Below are 20,225 nucleotides of genomic sequence, written 5' to 3'. Positions count from 1 at the left end.
ACATTTTTTGGTAATATAAGATTCCAAAATAAAAGCTTCAGAATAAAACTTGGGCAGAAAAAAGATAAGAAGAGGTTAACTGGTTTCAAAGAAATCTATATAACAACTGTGGCCCTAGAAGTTTATCCTCTCTAGGGTAAATCTAGCATTTATGTTTGTCAGTTTTGCAAACATTTTAATAGGTTACAAAATTAGAAACCACATAGACTTCAATGACTGAAATCATTTGCCGATTAAAAAGAGATTAACAAAAATTGAACAGACTGTTCCATGATCCTATTAGAACGTTATTTCTTAGAGTCCTAAAATGAAATAAATTGTTCTGTGAGTTTCATCATAAACTCACTCTTAGACAACATCATTTAATATCAGTAAACAATCCTATAAACTATAATCCTGATAACTCTGAAGCTTATGTGGCAAAGTGGGTTTTTTGAAATATGAGAACTTCATAGAATAATAACTTTGCCCTCCCCCCCAAAAAAAGACCTAAAAAGAAGATAAATTTATATTTCTAAAGCTACTAGAAAACACTTCCCTATAAAATCCTCTTGGTAATTATTTATATAAATATAATTTCCATAAAGTAATTCACAGATTTCTTGGAGTTGGCACATTTATGTTACCGATTTGGGACATGGCCACCTCTATTAAGTATAGAAGGTGAGTTTTACAAAAGCTCATGAATTGGTAATTCTTGGCGCTAGGAGCTCTTTCATTTTTAAAAAGACTTTCCTGGGAAACTATGTGTCAAAGTGGATAGAATGCCAGGCCTGAAGTCAGTGTGACCCTGAGCAAGTCACATAATCCTGTTTGTCTCAGTTTCCTCATCTGTAAAACTAAGCTGGAAAAGGAAATGGCAAACTACTCCAGGGTCTTGCCAGGAAAACCCAAAGAGGGTCATAAAAAGTAGCACTGAAATGGCCGACCGGCGAAACAGGAACAAAGGCTGCCCAGGCTTGCCGTCCAGTTCTCTAGAGGCCAAACCTCCCGTCAGTCCCTTATGATTAGGCAAGAGCCCCATGAGGACAAGGAGAAATCAAGGCAATAGCCATGTTCTACAGCTGCTTTGAGATGGGATTCTGAAACGATAAAAAGGAAAACTACATCTGCCTTCTGCAAATTAGATGGTAACAGCAGGGGTTTTAGCAGAAAAGACCAATTAAGCTAAATGAAAAATAAAACGTAATTCTTACTATAGCAATTAAGGCTAAACCTTGAAGCTTAGAGGGCAAGAAAAGGAAGTCAGAAAGTTACCTGCAAAAGCCAATCACTGTAAAGAAAAAAAGAGAGAGAGAATGTTTTTGGAGTATCTTTGATCAATAAGGCTTTGTAGCCAATATCGGAGAGCTTAAAACCCACCTAAGAATATGACTAGAAAAGTGGGTCCCAGCTTTCCTCTTCTGGACCAAAAAAAAGGTGGGGGGCGTGGGAGAGCCGTGAAAGGACGAAGCGACTTACCGAGGTCTCTCACTAGGAGGCGGCAGCGTCAGGACCCGAGTCCGGCCTGGGACCTCGGGTCTCTGCTCCCCTTTCCCACTGTACCCTGCCCCCTTCTCAGAGCGTTTACACGCAGTCCCCCCAAATACGTTTAAAGCCAGTCCGTGATACCCAAAGAGATCAGAGACGCAGGAGCTCGTGGAGAAGACCACATGGAAACAAGAAGGACCTGGTCATCCGGGGAAGGAGAAAATAACCGGCAAGGCTCTGAAATTAGGAGGGCTGCGGAAAGGCTTCCAGCAGAAGAAGGGATTTTAGCTGGGCAGAGATGAGGGCCAGCCCTCCCGGCACGGGGGCAGCCCGAGCAAAAGCCCGGGGGCGCGCTACAGAGCGCCTCGGGCGGGGGGCCGCAAAGGGGCCTGCATCAAACGACCGACGCGTCCTGATCGGAGGCGATTGCTGGGGCAAAAACGGTGAGCTGCTTCAATTCTCCTAAAATGAATATACTCCTTTATTAAAAACTTCAAAGACTCGCGTGTGCCATCTAGTGGTAAGGTCGGCGCAATGGTTACTCAATAGCTATCGGTGTGTTGCAGGGCATTCCGACATCGAGCTTGTGGTAGTCATTGTTCCTGAGGTGTGGATTATCTGAACCGGGTTGAAAAGTTTGTAAGAGCTTATGTTATCTGCTTCTCTTATTTAAGCGGTAACTTTTAGATCCCTAATTTTTAAAAATAGCCTTTTATTTTCATGATATGTACAGAGATGGTTTTCAACATTCACCCTTGTAAAACTGTGTGTTTCTGACAGTTTTTTTTAAAGAGAAAGGTCAGAGTGTTAGAACTGCAAGAAACTTAAAAAAAAATTTAAATGATAGAGAGGGAAAACTAGGAGTTAAAACCTCCAAACCAACAAACACTAAACACTGTGTATTAGGCATTGGCTGTAAAAAGAAAGTGAAAACCTTCCCTCAATGGGCTTACATTCTGGGGAGGAGGAAAGGGTAGCAGGTTCCAGATGACTGGAAACCTACATCCACAAAAATTCTTCAAGTCATTTAGGAAGTCATTTAGTACACAGATTTAAAAAGAAAGAGAAATTGCAGTACAGAGAGTGAGAAGAGCACCGGGTTTGGGATTAGAAGAACTGGCTCTATCATTTATTAATCTCTGTACCTAAAAGTCCTCATCTGTAAAACAGAAGTGAATGAATTCCGAGATACTTTTAGCACAAAATCTACAATCCTACAAACTAACTAGTGACTGCTAGGACTAGAACCTAATTCTTTAAAAAAAAAAAAAAAAAAAAACATAAACTTAATATAAACAAATGTGAACATCTCTCTACAAAGAACAGAAAAAGAAGACTGAACATGAAGGTGTGAATCTATACTACAAAGATGTGTCATGTTTGGCTTTTTGGGATATACTTCCAATTTAACATAGCATTAGAACCAAGCTCTTGTCCTAATCCAGGGAGTTTTCCTCCACACCAGAGGTGTCCAACACTCTGTCTTCCTGGAAACCTCATCTTTGAAGTGCGGAAGATTAAAATTTTATTGGAAATATTTGACAAAATAAAAAATACAATAAAACATAGATAATGTTAATTTGTGGTTTTCTATGTCAATATGTAGCTTACCAGGATCATTATGTACAGTTTAATGGCCTCTGTTTGTATTTGAGTATGACATCCCTGCTGTATGATACACTACATTGCCTCTTCTGAAAGGAAAGTCTCCTGGAAGGAAAATGTTGTCCATAGAATCTCAATCATTTCAAGTTGTGCATAGTAGACTGGCAGTTTCATTTACATTCATCTTTTTTATTGTACTATTATAAAAATGCTTGTTTTAAAATAAGTTGATTCAGGCTAATTCTAATGGTCTTATGATGAAGAAAGTCGTCTGCACCCAGAGAGAGGAGTGTGGGAACTGAGTGTGGTTCACAACATGGTACTTTCACTCTTTTTGTTGTTTGCTTTCTTTTTGTTTTCTTTATCATTTTTTCCTTTTTAATTTGATTTTCTTGTGCATCATGGAAATATATATAGAAGAATTGTGTCTGTTTAACCTATATTGGATTTCTTGCTGTCTAGGGGCGGAGGTGGGGAGAAGGGAGCAAGAAAAAATTTGGAATACAGGGTTTTGCAAGGGTGAGTGTTGAAAACCATCTACGCAAAATAAAAGCTAAAAAAAAAAGTTTATTTTATTCCATAAACTTAAAAAAATTTTTAAATGATAGAGAGGGAAAACTAGGAGTTAAAACCTCCAAACCAACAAACACTAAACACTGTGTATTAGGCATTGGATGTAAAAAGAAAATGAAAACCTTCCCTCAATGGGCTTACATTCTGGGGAGGAGGAAAGGGTAACAGGTTCCAGATGACTGGAAACCTACATCCACAAAAATTCTTCACTTTACGTCTTTGAGAGTTGCCTATGGTGAACAGCAGAGTCATATAGCCAAAAAAATGTCAAAGATGGGATTTCAATCCTTAATTGCAGCTCTAGCTTTCTCTCTGTTGCCTTCAGTGAGCTCGGGACTATCACCTAAATAGGCAATTGTGAACACAATAGGGAGATTGAGAACACTTAACAGTTAAGAGCTTTAAGAGGGTTTTCCCACCAGGGATGGTTTCTGAACTGAACCTTGAAGAAAATATGAAATTCTAGGGAGTAGAAAATAGGTCAGAATGCATTCCAGGACCTAGGAAAAAGATGGAATATTGACCTAAGCAATTAAGACAATTTGGCCAGATTGCAGGTTGCATGAAAGAAAATAATGTGCAATGAAGCAGTCTGGAGCCAAGTTGTAAAAGACTTTAAACACCAAGTTTTCTTTTCATCCAAGAGGTAATAGGCAGGACCTGATAATTAACAAACATTAAGCATTTAGTGAGTGTTAAGTATCTTGGTAGGCCCTAGAGATACAAACTCAAGAAGTCAGAAAAAATTTGCCTACTATTTTTTCATTATGAATTCTTTGAAATTGTCTTTGGATCACTATGCTGATCGGAGTAGCCAAGTCTTTCATAGCTCATCATCACTACAATATTACTGTTACTGTGCACAATGACCTCCCAGTTCATCTCATTTTACATTCATATAGTTCTTGCCATGTTTTTCTGAAACCATCCCTCTTGTCATTTCTTATAATACAATAGTACTCCATAATAATTATAAGCCACAACTTGTTCAGCCATTCCCCAATTAATGAGGATTCCCTCAATTCTCTACTAATATAAAAAGAATTGTTACAAATATTTCTATATAAATAGGTCCTTTTTCTTTTTCTTTTTTTTTTAATTTTTTGAGAATAAAAACCTAGTAGTGGCACTGCTCAACCAAAAGATATGTAGTTCTTTGGGCATAATTAGAGAAAGGTTGGACCAATCTGCCAACAATATATTAATTTATCTGTTTTCCCTTATCCTCTCAGCATTTGTCATTTTTGATAGGTGTGAAGTGGTACTACAATGTTATTTTAATTTTAATTTTTTTAATCAATAGTAAGAGCATTTTTTCATATACATATAGATTATATCATCTTCCCATATAGATATGTAAACAGTTTATTGACATGATTACTCTTATATGTTTACCTTTTTATGCTTCTCTTTAATCTTGTGTTTGAATGTCAAATTTTCTATTCAATTCTGGTCTTTTCTTCAGAAATGCTTGGGGACAGCTAGGTGGTGCAGTGGATAGAGCACCAGCCCTGAAGTCAGGAGGACTTGAGTTCAAATCTGATCTCAAACACTTAACACTTCCTGGCTGTGTGATCCTGGGCAAGTCACTTAATCCCAACTGCCTCAGCAAAAAAAAAAAAGAAAAAAAAAGAAAAAGAAATGCTTGAAAGTCCACTATTTCATTAAATATGCATTTTTTCCTGAAGGATTATTATCAGTTTTGCTGGGTATATTATTCATTGTTTTGATTCTAGATCCTTTGCCATCTAGATATAACATACAAAAAATTAGAGAGACATAATTTCTAAGTTATTAATCATTTTATTAATTATAACTAGCAAATAATAAATGGATGGTCATTTGGCCTTCTCTCATTAGCTAAATTTCTCTCATGGGAGTCTCTTGATGCTTACATGGCCTTGTAAGAATGGATATTCCTGCCAGGTGACAATCATTTCTGAATATTATAATGAGAGGTAGACCTATTCTAATAGGGATATCTTGGACTAAGCGACTTAAGTCTATCCAAATCCTCACCTAGGGCAATCTAAACAAAGTGGGTAGGGGTCCACTTCCTCACAGATCTGTCTGACTAGAACACAATGGACCCAAATTCACCTAGACTAGAATCTCTATCTTTTAATCAGATCTAAGCTTTCTCAGGTGGATAAGTCTCACCCAAGATATTATCTCATCATCAGCCTGTCATCATCATTAGTTCAGAGGACTAAGCTTTGATCTAATAGGAGAAAAAATCCTGGATCTCCCCAATATTAACAATTGGTTATTTAATAATAATTTCACTCACAGAATATATATATTCTAAGCCCTCCATTCCCTTAACATGGAAGTTGATAAATCTTATGTAGTCTTGATTATGGCTCCAAATTTGCAGTCTCTTTCTGATTGCTTGCAATATTTTTATTTTCCCTTTGATATGAGAGCTCTATGGAAATGGACTATAATATTTCAGGGAGTTTTCATTTGGGGCTTTCTTTTAGGAGGTGATTGTTGAATTCTTTCTATTGCTATTTTATCCTCTGGATCTAAGATATCAAGGCAGTTTTCTTTGATAATTTCTTAAAATATTATGTTAAGATTCTTTCTGTGATCATGGTTTTCAGGTAATCCAATAATTCTTAAATTACCTCTCCTTAATCTATTTTCAAGGTCAACTAAGTTTTCAGTGAGACATTTTATATTTTCTTCTATTTTTTTTCATTCTTTTGACTTTGTTTTATTGTTTCTTGATATCTCATGAAGTCATTAACTTCCATTTACCCAATTCTGACTTTAAATTCTACAATTATTTTCTTCAATGAGCTCATGTACCTTTTTGTATTTAATCAATTCTACTTTTTTAATTAAAGCTTTTTGTTTTCAAAAATATACATAGATAATTTTCAACATCCACCCTTGCAAAACCTTGTGTTCCAAATTTTTCTCTCCCTTCCCCCACCCCCCCAGACAGCAAATAATCCAATATATATTGACCATGTACAATTCTTCTACACATATTTCCACATTTAGCAAACTGCATAAGAAAGATCAAATTAAAAAGAAAGAAAATGAGAAAGAAAATAAAATTCAAAGAAACAAGAAAAAAAGGTGAAAATATTATGTTATAATCCACACTCAGCTCCCATAGTTCTCTCTGGGTGTAGTTGGCTCTCTTCATCACTGAACAAGTGAAACTAATTTTAATCCTCTCATTGTTGAAGAGAGCTATGTCCATTAGAATTGATCAATGTATAATCTTGTTGGCGCCATGTACAATGATCTCCTGGTTCTGCTCATTTCCTTTAGCATCAGTTCATTTAAGTCTCTCCAGGCCTCGCTGAAATCATCCTATTGATCATTTCTTATAAAACAATACTATTCCATAATATTCATATACCATAACTAATTTAGCCATTCTCCAGTTGATGGGCATCCCTTCATTTTCCAGTTTCTGGCCACTACAAACAGGGCTGCCACAAACATTTTTGCACATATGGGTTCCTTTCCCTCTTTTAAGATCTCTTTGGGATATAAGCCCAGGAGAAACACTGCTGGATCAAAAAGTATGCACAGTCTGATAACTTTTTGAGCATAGTTCCAAATTGCTCTCCAGAATGGTTGGATACATTCACAATTCCACCAACAATACCATCAGTGTCCCAGTTTTCCCACATCCCCTCCAATATTCATCATTGTCTTTTCCTGTCATCTTAGCCAATCTGAGAAGTGTGTAGTGGTATCTCAAAGTTGTCTTAATTTGCATTTTGATTTTCTCTGATCAATAGTGATTTAGAGCACCTTTTCATATGACTAGAGATGGTTTTAATTTCTCATATAAAAATTGTCTGTTCATATTCTTTGACCATTTATCAATTCTTTTAAAGATATTTTCTTCAATATTTTTGTGCTTCTTTTACCCAGCTGTTTTTTCATAATTTTCTTGCCATCAGTCTCATTTCTTTTCCCACTTTTTATTTTATCACTCGTTTAATTCTTTAACTTCTAGGAATTCTTCTTGGACTTATGTCCAATTATCATTTTTCTTTAAGGTTTTGCTTGTAGTTGTTTTAACACTGTTGTCTTCTGACTTAATTAATGTCTTTGTCTTCCATCCTAGTGTCACAGATCTCTCCTGCTGCCTTCCTAAGTTTTCTCAATCTGGAAAATTGTCTCAGCCTGATTCTTTGTTGGTTCTACTGCTCCAAAATTTTATTTGAGGTATTATTTTAAAGTTGTTTAGAGGAAAATGTTAAAAGAGTTCAGATAGGTTACTGACTTCAATTTTCCATCTTAGCTCTGCCTCCTAGTTTCCCAAATCTTATAGCTAGCATTCATTGTCTAGAATGAACAATTTTTTCCTTAAATAACAAGAATTATAATCAACATGATCAAATATATTTTTTCTCAGTGTTTCTTGCTAGTTCATCTTATTTCTCCAAATAGATTATCAGAAGGAGTCATGTTTTCTTGTTTTTGATCTCTACAGCACAGAAATAGGAAATGCTCTTTGAATGACCTTAGATTGAGTAGTGGACAATTCTTTCATTTCATCTCATATGGCAGCCTCATCTGAGCAGGATGGTTCTCAGATTTATGGAGGAAGATGGCTAGTGGGACGTAGAAGTAGCAGTAACATATAAACAATATCCTCAAAAGACCTATAGTTTACTTGAAATGAAGAGCTTGAGGTATAAGGACACTCCCTCTCCTAAAGTAGATCTTTAAGAATTCTAACATTTATAATCTTAGAATTACCTGGGATAATTTTAATTTTAAAATATTTAATATTCCATACCAATCCCTTATGGTTATTAAAGTAACAAACTGGACAAAAATGCTTTACAAAGAGTTTCTTGGGCTAAAATTATCTATTATCTGTTTATAAGCTATAATCCAAGAATGAGAAGTTGAAAAGTCCTAATGTTGAAACATCAATAATCAATTGTCAAATTATTCCATTATTTTAAAGTAAATTCCAGTAATTGAATATTCTAGGAAAATAAAAAAGAATAACATGCTTCTATTGAGAGACTAAATGAAAGATATATAGATATATATATAAATCCCCATCTCCCTTTTCAAAATCTTAACCAAAAAGAGCTTCCATGAGTGCCTGCTTTGTCTGGCAAATAGGTGTGTGGTGCTAAACCAACAGCAATGGTACTCCTCTAAATCTTGACAAAAGCAAAGCCAGTAAACTATAAGTAAATGTGTCTAAATGATTTAACTCCTCTTGAGGAGTTTTTGATCGATGGTGGAAACACTGAGCATTACAAATGCTGTTGCTGTTTTGGGAGCAAAGATCTTGTGTGTTAAAACTGCACAAAAATATCTTTTGCAAATTGCAAACCACATTCCAGTCTGATGGTCACAGGGCTTTTTGGGGTGACAGCTGTGCTGTTTGGAATTGCCAAGATTAACCTTAAAATGACTCCTACATATTTATTCCTACTGTCCAGTTGTTGATTTAGTTTCATATATACCTGACTTGACTGTATTTCTCTTGGACCTAAAATCATTTTTACCAACCATCTTCCTAAAATTTATTGGATGACAGTGGGTGAAGATGTTGCAAAATACATGCATATGCAGCTTTTCTATAGCTCTTGTCAGCTAGGGCAGTTGCAAAAGTGTGATTGTGTGGGGGGAAAGCACACCAGGCTAATTTTAAGTATGCAGGCAAAGCACTGAAAGCAACCCATGCAAACAGATGCCCATAAAATCATGAATGATCAAGCTCAGTCTAGACTAAAGCCATACTGGTAGAGATCTGTGTGTCAAAAGCAGCATCACACAACTACAAGTTGCAGCATCAGGGCCAACTGGACTTAGTAATCATGTCAGCAGTAAGCTCTCCATGATTTTTGGGTTGGAATAAAAAGCTAATTAGTTTACATGACTGTAGCTGCAGGCCTATATTATACAATACATTTTTCATATAAAATCAGCATCTGAGAAAGACAATTAAAGTGAATAAAAACTAACTGAAATAATGGAGAATTACCTGAAAACGTATTTTATAAAAATTAAATTAATGGAAAGCAGTTAATAGGGAGTAGAAATAATAAAAAGAGAAACAACCCCCCCAAAAAGTGCGCAATAAGTAGAATATGTAGTATGTGCAAGAAGTAGTAAGAAGGTCTGTATCTCTTTGTGAGGAGAGATGTAGAAAGCTGGCTGGCAGGGATAGATTAAATGAGGGTTTCTGAGGGTGGGGGAGATACAAACATGTTGACAGGTGGGCACCAGCGGCAGACAGGGATTGAAGATTAGTGAGAAAGTGGGAAGGACAGAGAGGGCAATCTGCTGAAGGAGAGGAGGTGTCACGGGATCCAGGGTTCACACAGAGGGGTTTGCCTTGGCAAAAGGTTACTTCTTGGAAGAGAAGAAGGGTATTGTGAGGGAGAACACCTGAGTGACAATAAATGAGCAGGCAAAAAATTGGCCTCGATTTTTTACTGTGAAATATGAGACAAAGTTTTCAGCAAAGACAGCGGATCAAATGTCCCATCTTCTAAAGCCTTTCCTAACCTGCCCCCTTCCCATTTGTGGTCTTCTGGCACTCAGTGCTCTCTGCTGGCTCCAAGTGTTTTTGCTGGCCGTCCCTCAGGTCTAGAACACTCCCTGCCTACCTCCTGGCTTCCTGCAGTTCTCAGCTAAAACCCTTCCCTCTGCAGAAGCCTGTCCTGGTCTTCCTTCCCCCCGAAGCCTCCCCTCTGAGACTTCCCCCAAACGCTCCCGTCGCCCGCTTGCGTGTTGCCCTCCCCCTTGGACGATGGGCTCCTGGAGAGGAAGGCTTTTTTGCCTTTCTTTTTAGCCCTGTGCTTAGCTCAGTGCCTGGCGCATAACAGGAGCTTAATAAAGTCAAGTTGACTGGCTGACTGGCAGGGAGGAAACGTGGCCCGAGAAGCTAGAAGGACAGAAAGGTTTGGAATGCCGGAGGGTGATCAGAGAGTCAGTCCAGAGGCCTGAAAGGACGGCCTTGCTGCAGTGAGGGGAAGCCACTGATGCCATCCAAGATAAATGTATGATAGTCCCATCTTGGGGGGGTGGGGGGGGAGATCTTCTCTGGCTCTCCGGTGTAAGTGGGATCATTAACAACTGTCAGCTAAGTGAATATGGAAAGTAAGGGGAAAAGCATTAAGGGGACACACCTAGGGGATAGAAAGGGTTGTGGTTATTTCAAGGAAAGAAAGCAGCTTAGAGAGGTGAGTTTAGGGAGGAAATAATGAGTTCCATTTAAACTGTGAATATAAGAGACCTTTGGAACGTATTTGGAGATGCCCAAAAGGCCTCTGGTACAAAGCAAAACTGAGAAAATATGGTTGAATATTATTAAACATGAGAGCTTTGTGTAAAGATAACTGAACCTATGGAAACAAATGAGATTACCAAGAAAGAAAGGTATAAAAAGAAAAAAAATAGATTTGGACAGAGCTTTATATCCTGGTAGAAGCTGGGATATTTTTTCAGCAAACGAGTCTAAAAGGGATCAGTTAAACAGGCAAGAGGAGAACCAGGAAAGAGCATGCACGGAAAATTCATGGGAGCATCCACGAGCAGCAGCATGGTTGAGTCTCAAATGCTATTGAAAGGTCAAGAAAGTAGAAAGGATTGAGAAAAAGCCATTGAACTGAGCAAATAAGAGGTTTTCAAAATTGCAAAGATTAGCTTCAGTTGAGTAATGAGATACATAATAGATCAGGTTAAGAAGTTAGTGGGAGGAAAAAAAATAGAAGCAACCAGCTATAAGGTTCCTTTTCACTTAGTATAATCCTACTTAGAAATCTGAAGGAGCTTTGCTTAAGCAGTACTAATATTCAATGGAAAAAACTGTGAAATATGTACATTAGTTCTAAGACCTTCCGTGATATACCTTTTAACAGGAATTAAGCTGTTAAAATAATGTGCCCTTTTAAATTTTATTATAAGAAATATTAAAAAAAAAAAAAAAAGAAGAACCTGGATGGGGTAAAGGACAAGTATATATGAGGAAATGAAGGTGTAAAAAATAAAAGATAACAATAAAAATTATTGTTAAAAATAATCTGCCATAAGATGATTTCAGAAAGGCCTGGAGAGACTCACATGAATTGACGCTGAGTGAAATGAGCAGGGCCAGGAGATCATCATATACTTCAACCAATTCTGATGGAGGTGGCCATCTCCAGCAATGAGATGAACCAAATTAGTCCCAATAGAGCAGTAATGAACTGAACCAGCTATACCCAGCGAAAGAACTCTGGGAGATGACTAAGAACCACTACATAGAATTCCCAATCCCTATATTTTTGTCCGCCTGCATTTTTGATTTCCTTCACAGGCTAATTGTACACTATTCCAAAGTCCAATTCTTTTTGTACCATAAAATAACTGTTAGGACATGTATACTTATAGTGTATTTAATTTATACTTTAACATATTTAACATGTATTGATCTTGATCTAGAAAAAAATAACAACAAAATTCATATGGAACAATAAAAAGTCGAGAATCTCAAGGGAATTAATGAAAAAAAAATCAAATGAAGGTGGCCTAGCTGTACCTGATCTAAAATTATATTATAAAGCAGCAGTCACCAAAACCATTTGGTATTGGCTAAGAAATAGATTAGTGGATCAGTGGAAAAGGCTAGGCTCACAAGACAGAATAGTCAATTATAGCAATCTAGTGTTTGACAAACCCAAAGCCCCTAACTTCTGGGAAAAGAATTCATTATTTGATAAAAACTGCTGGGATAATTGGAAATTAGTATGGCAGAAATTAGGCAAGGACCCACACTTAACACCATATACCAAGATAAGATCAAAATGGGTCTATGACCTAGGCATAAAGAATGAGATTATAAATAAATCAGAGGAACATAGAATAGTTTATCTCTCAGACTTGTGGAGGAGAAAGAAATTTGTGACCAAAGATGAACTAGAGACCATTACTGATCACAAAATAGAAAATTTCGATTACATCAAATTAAAAAGCCTTTGTACAAATAAAACTAATGCAAACAAGATTAGAAGGGAAGCAACAAACTGGGAAAACATTTTCACAGTTAAAGGTTCTGATAAAGGCCTCATTTCCAAAATATATAGAGAACTGACTCAAATTTATAAGAAATCAAGCCATTCTCCAATTGATAAATGGTCAAAGGATATGAACAGACAATTTTCAGAGGATGAAATTGAAATTATTACCACTCATATGAACGAGTGTTCCAAATCACTATTGATCAGAGAAATGCAAATTAAGACAACTCTGAGATACCACTACACACCTGTCAGATTGGCTAAGATGACAGGAAAAAATAATGATGAATGTTGGAGGGGATGCGGGAAAACTGGGACACTAATGCATTGTTGGTGGAGTTGTGAACGAATCCAACCATTCTGGAGAGCAATCTGGAATTATGCCCAAAAAATTATCAAATTGTGCATATCCTTTGATCCAGCAGTGTTTCTACTGGGCTTATATCCCAAAGAAATACTAAAGAAGGGAAAGGGACCTGTATGTGCCAAAATGTTTGTAGTAGCCCTATTTGTAGTGGCTAGAAACTGGAAAATGAATGGATGCCCATCAATTGGAGAATGGCTGGGTAAATTGTGGTATATGAATGTTATGGAATATTATTGTTCTGTAAGAAATGACCAGCAGGATGAATACAGAGAGGACTGGCGAGACTTACATGAACTGATGCTAAGTGAAATGAGCAGAACCAGGAGATCATTATACACTTCAACAACGATATTGTATGAGGACATATTTTGATGGAAGTGGATTTCTTTGACAAAGAGACCTGAGTTTCAATTGATAAATGACGGACAAAAGCAGCTACACCCAAAGAAAGAACACTGGGAAACGAATGTGAACTATCTGCATTTTTGTTTTTCTTCCCGGGTTATTTATACCTTCTGAATCCAATTCTCCCTATGCAACAAGAGAACTGTTCGGTTCTGCAAACATATATTGTATCTAGGATATACTGCAACATATCCAACATATAAAGGACTGCTTGCCATCTAGGGGAGGGGGTGGAGGGAGGGAGGGGAAAAAAAATCGGAACAGAAACAAGTGTCAATATAAAGTAATTATTAAATAAAAAATTTAAAAAAAATGTATTGATCAACCTGCCATCTGGGGGAGGGGATGGGGGAAAGGAAGGGAAAAATTGGAACAAAAGGTTTGGCAATTGTCAATGCTGTAAAATTCCCCATGCATATAACTTGTAAATAAAAAACTATAATAATAATAAAAAAAAAAGACAACGGATAGTAGAATTCAGCATATTTTCTTCCCAATTAGTTTTGAAAGGATTTTGACAAATGTATTTCTTAGAAAGAAATGGCAGATTGTCTATTATTTTATTTCTATAGGACTTTTATTTTTGTCTTTTCATGGGAGGCACATGGCAGAGATATAACAAGGATATTTTGGGTAGCACAATTTCAATTTATACAATTTGTGATAGAGTTTTATTCATCTGTCAAGAACTGAGCATTCCATCAAAAATGGATAGATTTAGGATTATATATTCATAAGTTCTATTCAGACAAATCTTTTAAAAAATACTGTTATTTTATGGAATCACTTGATACACAGAAAATAGCTATCAATATAAAATTATTAGGCTTCCCAAAGAGATACTAAAGAAGGGAAAGGGACCTGTATGTGCCAAAATGTTTGTGGCAGCCCTGTTTGTAGTGGCTAGAAGCTGGAAAATGAATGGATGCCCATCAATTGGAGAATGGCTGGGTAAATTGTGGTATATGAATGTTATGGAATATTATTGTTCTGTAAGGAATGACCAGCAGGATGAATACAGAGAGGATTGGCGAGACTTACATGTACTGATGCTAAGTGAAATGAGCAAGACCAGGAGATCATTGTATACTTCAACAACGATACTGGATGAGGGTGTGTTCTGATGGAAGTGGATTTCTTTGACAAAGAGAAGATCTAACTCAGTTTCAATTGATCAATGATGGACAGAAGCAACTACACCCAGAGAAGGAACACTGGGAAATGAGTGTAAACTGTTTGCATTTTTGTTTTTCTTCCCAGGTTATTTTTACTTTCTGAATCCAATTCTTCCTGTACAACAAGAGAACTGTTTGGTTCTGCACACATATATTGTGTCGAGGATATACTGTGACATATTTAACATGTATAGGACTGCTTGCCATCTGGGGGAGGGGGTAGAGGGAGGGAGGGAGGGGAAAAATCAAAACAGAAGTGAGTGCAAAGGATAATGTTCTAAAAAATTACTCAGGCAGGGGTTCTGTCAATAAAAAGTTATAATTATTAAACATAATTTTTTTTTAAAAAAGAAGATGGAATAAAAAAATTATTAGGCTTCCTGAAACATTATGCTTCTTTTAGAGGCAATATTGTACAGAAGAAAGAAGGTAGGATCCAGAACAGGAAAAACCTAAGCTCGCATCCTGAATCTCATATTTAATTGCTATCTTTGGGAAGTTCACAATTTGTTTCACTTTCATTTTTATCACCTATAAATGATAATGGGGTTATTATTATCCATAGTACTTAAATCACTAGATTGTTGTAAAGCTCAGATGAGGTCTTTCATCTAAAATCCTTCTCTAATTTTAAACAAATTTATGCATCAGAAAAAAAAATAATCTGCCATGTTTGTTATATATTTTAAAATAATTTGCCTACATAGAATTGCTGTGCCAGTGGGACTGATTTGAATTGTGTTATTAGACTTAATGTCTGCAGAGTCAGAAGACTTGGGTTCAAATTCTGACTGTGAGGCTTCCTATTTGTGTAACCTTGGACAAATAGCCTAGTCATAAATCCATCCATCCATCCATGGTCTTTATTTAGCTCTAGATCTCTGATTCTACAATTGAGTGGTTGTAATTAAAGGATGAGCTCTTCAGACAAATTTGGCACCTTACTGTCCAAAATACCTGGGACATTCTTTGTTTTTGTTTTTTCCCAATTCATTCTTGAGTTCAAAGCTTTGCTTATACCCTTCCTTCTTCCTTCTGTCTATCATTCCCAATCTATCCATTCTTCAAGACTCAGCCCAAACTCAGTCCAGATCTTCTTCATCTTTGGATATTTTTGTCTATATCATTTGCCTTGGCAGTTAAACATATATTTCAGAGGCTCATAACTTTTAGAAATAGAAGACATGTTAATGTCTATCTGTTCTAACACCTTCATTTTACAGAGAAAGAAAATGAACCCAGAAAAGTTAAAGGATTGCCTGAACTGACACAGGACACTGGGAGAGCCAGGGTTCAAATAGAGGTCCTTGGATGTCATAATTTTTTCCCCTTGGACCACCCTATTACTTACATTTCATAGATGATATGTGACAGTTTTCCAAAAGTATTATAAATACAGGAATGATATCTTAGTTCTTTGCATCTCTCAACTCTTAATACAATATTATGCATAAAGGAGCGCTCAATAAATGATATTTGTTGAATAAATTATCAAAGATTTAATAATTAATTTCCCTGAACTCTAATACCATTATTAATCAAGACTTACTAGATTTTATTTATGATCTGGGGAGTAATGTTTATCAAGTTTATAAAAAATGTTTTAGCATCATTATAGATTAAGAGTTTAATGCAAAGCCCTCATTATACAAATTTGAAAATTTAGATCTAGAGAAGCTAGACTTAAACCTAGTTCTTAAATGATTTACTCAATGTCACACACATAGTAAAGGAAAGAACTGGAATTTGAACCCAAGTACTCTCACTTCAGCTTTGGCGTTTTCTCCTGCATCATGTTGCCTATTTGGATTAGAATTCCGAGGCTATGAAAAGTGGGGAAATCACAAAAACAAAAAGAATGAGATTTCAGCTGCTGGAAGTGTAGGAAGGCAGCAAAGTAGGGCAAAAGGGAACAGGGCTTCTGGTTAGTCTTCTGGAATGTCTTGGACGGGCATTCTTTAGGATTTTTAATTTTCTTGATGTAAGTTTAAAAAAAAAACAACAGGCAAGTTCTGTGAAGTTGTAGAAAGCAGATAGAGCCTAGCCCTCTTAGGTCACTCTGTGATCAGGGTTCCTGATCTTCAAAGGGATGAGATTGGATGTTATATTTCAAATCACTCCCGTCTCCCACATGCTATGACTAACACCCAGCCAGGCACATGCTACTAATTTCACACAACATGCCTGAAGTTGCACTTCGAGCACGTGGATGTATGGTCACCACACAAGGCTCCCGGTGGTACAAGAAAAAGCAGTGCTTAGCTCTAACTACCATCCTGCTATTTGTCATCCCATCCATCTGCTGCCCCCATGAAACGCTCACCCACGTCAACTAAAATGGTAAGTAAGCAGTATCCGGAATCCGCCTGGTAAATGTCAGGCCAGCCAACTAACAAGATGTGTACAAGGAAGAAAATCAGAATAGCAACTGGGCAGAAGGGGGGCTACAGATCTGTCCGTTCATGGCAAAGCCACAGGCCCTCCGCTTATGGAACCATTCTCCGGCCAGGCCCTTCCTAGTAAGAGCTGGCTAGGGAATTCCAAATGTCGGTTCCCACTCCTTCTCCTCTATAGAGTCCTCTTGCGGGATGCCCGTCTATTCCTCCTTCCTTTACCTGGCTTTATACCAAGCTAGGGTAGCAGCCCTGACCTAGACATGAGCAGGGATTCTTCTACAAAGATTTGGATCCCTTGCCTTCCCGATAGTACTTTGCACATCATAAAAAGACAACCTGGTAGAGATTCTAAGCACTTTCATGTTGCAACTAGAGTCAAATTTAAATCATTACCTTCTATAATTGTTAATTGTGAAACCTCAGTTTAAGCCATATAATCTCTAGGCCTCAGTTTCCCTAACTGAAATATGGATGTACTTCATAGGATAGTTGTACTGAGGAATATATTTTTTGGACTTGACTGATACAAGAATTGGTTTTACTTAATTATGCATATATTATTACAAGAATTTTTTTCTTTCTTAAGGTGAGAGGAGGTAGTTAAAATTCAATACAAAGTAATTTTTTTCAGACTTTGATTTCTTTTTCAGTGAACCAGAAATCTTTTTTTCTCTACCTCTCAATTTGAGCTTGAGATCCCTGAAAGTAGGGATTGTTCAACCTTTGCATCCCCAGTACCATGTATAGAGGACACTTGAATTGTCAGCTTTTGTTTTATGTGCCTCATGAATATTTTTAATCTGACTTCCAGAAAGTAACTTCCAGATTAATTTTTAGTAGACAAGGACCCAGAAGTTCTTTCTCTTATCCATAAATGCTCCAAAGTTTGAAGCAGATATCCTCTCCATTGATGCAATGTACTTCTATCTGGGAGGTTTGAAAGTTGCTATGGTTCAAAAATGTATCCCTTTGAAGCTAACCTGATGCTGAGTTTCTCCTGAATTTAAGCCAGCTGATGGACAACCTGTCTTCTCCATTTTATGAGAGCCTCAGTCCTATGCCTCGCTCTAGGATGTTTCTTCCAGAGGTTATGTTCTCGATACATCGGCAGCCATTGGGAGGCCAGCATCTCCTGCTCACCATGAAGCTTCTGAGCCTTGGTAAAATGAGGATCAAAGTTTTGCCCCTTGGCAGGCATTGAAGATGCTTTGGGTGCGAGAGTTATTTGAATACTCCAATGACTCCTTCATATTCCCCAGACCACAAATTTAGGGAATCTCTAGTCCAACCTCCTCATTTTCAGATGAGGAAATTACAAATTGATTACTCAGTTATTGAGTCCCAGGGAGGCTAAGTGACTTGTCCAATGTCAAAGTTTGAATTCAGGTCTTCTGACCCTCACAATGCCTCCTCGAGTACACTCCCTTCCATATCTATCCTACTGATTAACATATTCCATTTTTTCCTCTTTAAGGGCTCTAGGCTCCCCAGGTCAAAGTCCCATCAGCCCACAGGGTGGTTCCCAACTGTGTATCCCCTGGAGACCTTTCTTCTCACTTTAACCTCACTTTCTCCCAATTATCACTAAACCTTTTGCCTCCTAGTTTTACTAAGTGCTCTCTTACTACTCAAAAGTGTCACTGGGGCTGAGGCAACTCCCGTGTCTCTAATCCCCCAAGGCCAGGGGATCCTAAATAGGAGAGGGTAACACAGACTGAATGAAACCTGGCTAAGGGCTCCACTTCTCACTCCCAACCCAATTAAAATATCTGCCTCCGTCCCATCAGCTCAGTCTGATGCCTCTCAAAGAACAAAGGGAAATAAACATTTATTATGTGCCTACTATGTACTAAGCACTATTCTACACATATTACAAATAATATTTCATTTAATTCTCACAGCTCTAAAAAGAAAGTGCAATTATCTACATTTTACAGCTGATGAAACTGAGGCAGATAGCTGTAGATGACTTTGCTTATTTACACATTTGGTGAAGGCTGGATCTGAACTCAGGTCTGGCTGACTCCAGGGTCAATGCACTGTGTCCCCCAGCTGTCTTTCTAGCTCTTCAGGAGTTCTTTGTTTATTTTGGGGTGAAGTGTAAGAAGAACAGGGAACAGAAACACTTCATCTAACTTGGTTTACTACAAGACAAGAGTAGAAGAAAATGAATGTAAAATCAAAGAGGGGAGAATAATTTACCTCACACAGAGATCAAAGGCTACAGCCTCCATGAGGCTGACCATCCCATCAGGTACCTCCCCTCCCAAGCTCGACTAGCACTTAGGCCCCAGACACACTCATGCATCAGGGGGGTGGACCCTTTATCCAGAGCCTTGGCCCTCCACCCTGAGGCTGAGTTTTGGCACTCTTGCTTATTTGAGGATCTAAGGAAACTTAGAGGGAAGCAAGCAGAAAAGGGATGGCTAGCATCAGACACATGGACAGCAGGGAAACGGACAGATGGCAGGCTATCAGCGAATAAGGCAAGATGGAAGAATGCAATAAGAGATACAAGCGGAGAAATTTGGGCTTGTTTGGGGGAGGGGCAGGCTGCAGGACACTATACTCCTGGAGGGCATCCCTCTGGCCTGATGGTCCCGAGCCCTGCCTTCTAAACTAGGTGCCCATGGACAAGCCACTGAACCTCTTTTTACCTATTTCCACATCTGTGCAAAGGGTACATAACCATGGTATTTACCTAACAGTTCTTGTGAGAATCAAATAAGTTACCTAGGTAAAGTGCTATGCGTGTCTGCTATTTTTATATCAAATCTTGGTATTCATAATTAAGGCCCTAAGCCATTAAGAGAGGATTTGATTGCACATGTTTTAACATATATTGGATTACTTGCCATCTAGGGGAAGAGGTGGAGGGAAGGAGGAGAAAAAAATCTGGAACACAAAGTTTTGCAAGTGTGAATGCTGAAAATGTTGAAAATTATCCATGCATATGTTTTAAAAATAAAAAGCTTTAATAAAAAAAAAGAAAGAAAGAAAGAAAAAAGAGGATTTGAACCCAAAGTCTTATGAGTTCAGAATCAGTACTTAGTCCTCATCATACCTTATATTTCAGTACTGCTTTCACGTTTATAAAGACTATAAAGAAGTTAAATTATAACTATAAATTGTTTGGAGTGTAACTTCGTTTTTGTTATGGTTGTTAACAATTATTTTATTTAAAAGAAAAGGTCAGATTCTGTTCAGTACACTGTGTCAAAAGGCAAGG

The sequence above is a fragment of the Antechinus flavipes genome, chromosome 2 (assembly GCF_016432865.1).
Source record: "Antechinus flavipes isolate AdamAnt ecotype Samford, QLD, Australia chromosome 2, AdamAnt_v2, whole genome shotgun sequence".
Lineage (NCBI taxonomy): Eukaryota > Metazoa > Chordata > Mammalia > Dasyuromorphia > Dasyuridae > Antechinus > Antechinus flavipes.
The sequence above is the reverse complement of the archived record's forward strand: the minus strand, read 5'-3'. Positions refer to the sequence as shown.